The following is a 3,165-nucleotide window of genomic DNA, read 5'->3' as shown; positions in this document are numbered from 1 at the left end:
TTTAAAAGATATAGAAAGCATCAAAACCAGACTCAAATATCAGATACACTCCTGGAACAATCAAACTGGGAGTCAGAGGCTGAAATCATAAGAAGTGGTTACAGTCTCAACAATAGGGACCACTGGAGAATGACTGAGAATCAGAGTCTTCCATCGCTGTGGCTGCTCTAACACAGAGCCACATGCAGGCAACTTACAGACAGTAAATCATACCCACTGATTGAGGAAGCTAGAAGTTCAGGTACTAATAGCATTGTTCTTTGAAGCCTTGATCCTCATTTAATCTTCACTGATCTTCCTTACAATGAACCTGTGTTATAATCTCCTCTCCTGATGAGATCCAAACACTGTATTTAAATTAATTATGTTAAATACCCTACCTAATAACCCAATCACATTTTAAATATGGATTTCACAAGACAGAATTCAGCTATCAAATTTTTAGAATTATAAAGCCAAAAGAAAGCAAAACAAGAGAAAGCAAAGCAATACCCACCCAACAATTGGAAGTAAATGACATGAAGGATGCCGTAGGGGAAGGAAGGAAAAGCTGGTTACAGTTGTCACCCATGAGATTAAGCAGCATTTTTGAAAGTATGACTTTAGGTTGGAGAGGTGATTAAGTGAGTGAGGTGCTTTCCACACAAGTCTGCACACCCAAGTTCAGAACTCAAAGACCCATATAAAAGTTGTATGGGCATGGTAGCTTAGATATAATTCTAGGAGAGGCAGGGGATCCCTAGAGAAAGATAGCTATCTAGAGCAGCCAGACAGCACACTCCATATTGGGGGAAAATCATTTCCTCAATGTATAAGGTTCAACTGATGAACACACCCAGTGTAAACTGTCCTCCACGAGTGCAAACACGAACCTACTCACAGCTGTGCACACACATGCAATCACACATACACAAAAACCCACACTACAAGTAGGGCAGTGCTTATGAATGTATGCTACAAATTTCAAACAAAAGCTGCTATGGAGAGAATTTTATCACAATACAATGATATAGTTATGTAGCTTTTGGTGAGGTATTGTCATTAGGAAATTGGAATATAGAAGGCATATTAAATATGTATAATATTTAAATTAAAAATAAACAAAAATTTACAAATCGCTAATATCAGCTATGAAAGTGAGCAGTCCACATTGATGTCATTGGCATTAGAAAAGAGAAGGGAATTATGAATGTGGTCCTGTGCACAGATGTTGTGTCGTCAGCACAGAAGAGCAGCCCCTTGATGGATATAGTCCACCAGAGTTCACACAAGGAGGAGGACAAACTCAGCAGACATATTTCTATAATAAACAAAATGATGTAATCATAATACCTTTATATAGCAAACATCAGGGAGGCCCAGGCAGTTTTACTAGTAAATATCACCAAGCATTAAAAGGCTAATTAATTGGTCCCTTCTCCCCAAGGCTCTCTCCTAGAAGAGGGGCAGGATCAGGTCTTCTGAACTCTGGAATGTAGACATTACAGTAATTCCTAGACCAAAGGAAGCACTAGAGAAGAAGTGGGTAGCTCAAATCCCTCATGACACAAAAGTACCCTTCAAAACTGTGATCTGGGCCATTTTCCAAGAATTCCCTGTGAAATGCCTAATTGTTACTGACAGGAGGAAAAAAAATCCCCCTTAGGGTTTGGCACTCAAGAGACTGGTAAATTTTACTGCAAAATCTCCAGAGGGATTTTGGCCCACACTTGGAAATGGTCCATGGGAGCATGTTTGTGTTGAGCCCAATTTCCCACAACAAGTGCTCCATACAGAACTCCAAGGAGTCAGGACAAGCTGCTTGAACCACAAAGACCACTTTAAACCAAGTTTCTCTCATTTTATGGTTGTGATACTTTTTTTATTTTATTGCTTAACACATCAATTTTAACAGCTTTAAATTTTTTTTCATTTTTCTTTTAGGTAAGCAGTGTATTGAGAGGAGAGAGGCAGAGACTTGCTAGCCTCATCAGAAGAGCAGCAGGAAGAGAACTGGAATGGGCAGAGCAGCCCCCTCCCCCCTCTCTCTCTCGTTTTAAGAATTTCCTAAAATGTATTTGGATTATTTTCACCTTTCCTCCAACCTGGAAAGTCCAGTTTGTTCTGCTTTTATGGCCCTCAGTGTGTGACTTTCTATTGGAGCATAGTTTTCCTACCAGGGATTACATTCTTAAAGAAAACTGAGCCTCCCTCTCCAAGTAGAAATCATTTCCCAATAGCTCCTCGGACGGGGCGGATCTCATGCCCTTCTCTCTCCATGCAGGGATTTGGTCAGCTTAAGCTTGTGTGTACGCCATCACAATCGCTGAGAGTTTGTATGTGTATCCATGCTGCTGTGTCTAAAAGATACCATTTCCTTTACCCTGCTTGAAGCATCGTCTACTGCAAGAGAGATGCATTAATCTGTGGCTATAAGGATAAGTCATTAGGAGTCAGTTATAATGTCAACGAAATGTTTATTTCCTGAGAACTGAGAATGGAGGGACTGGATTCCAGCAGTTTTCTCTATTTGCATCTACCTTTCATGGTGAGCTGGCATCCCGTTATTCAGATCTGTGGTTTATTCCACTCCAATTATTTAACTAATTAATTTCGAGACAGGGTCTCATGTAACACAGACTGACCCTAAGTTTTCCATGTGGGTGAGGACAATCTTAAATTCTTTAGGATTGTGAAACTTAAACGAAATGATGCAAACAACAACAAAAATAATAATCTGATGCTATTTAAATATACTGCCTTCTCCTTGACATTTTTACTTTTAACCGCGTGAATTTCATCATAGTTGCAGTAGATTTCTTGTGCTTACATCCTCTTTCTACTTGTAGTCCCCACAACACCCACTCCAGTTTGCTCCTATCACTCCAGCACAATGCAAAGGTAAGCAGGAACTCTGACAATGATTCATCCATTCAGCACATATACATTGGTCCTCTAGTGCAATGATACTAAGAAGCAGCTAGAATAAAAGGAAAACCCACCCAGGTTTATAGAAGATTATAAAATAGAGACAGAGAAGAAAAAGCAAACAAAGAAACAGAAATGATGAAGACAATAAAGAAAATAATGGATCACAAGAACTCTGGGTTTAGAGAGGATTTTCAGATCTGTTTCACAACAAGCTCTCTGAACAGAACCTAATACACTGCAGAAGTAGGGAGTGTT

This window comes from Chionomys nivalis, chromosome 20 (genome assembly GCF_950005125.1).
Source record: "Chionomys nivalis chromosome 20, mChiNiv1.1, whole genome shotgun sequence".
Lineage (NCBI taxonomy): Eukaryota > Metazoa > Chordata > Mammalia > Rodentia > Cricetidae > Chionomys > Chionomys nivalis.
Note: the sequence above shows the minus strand (reverse complement) of the source record.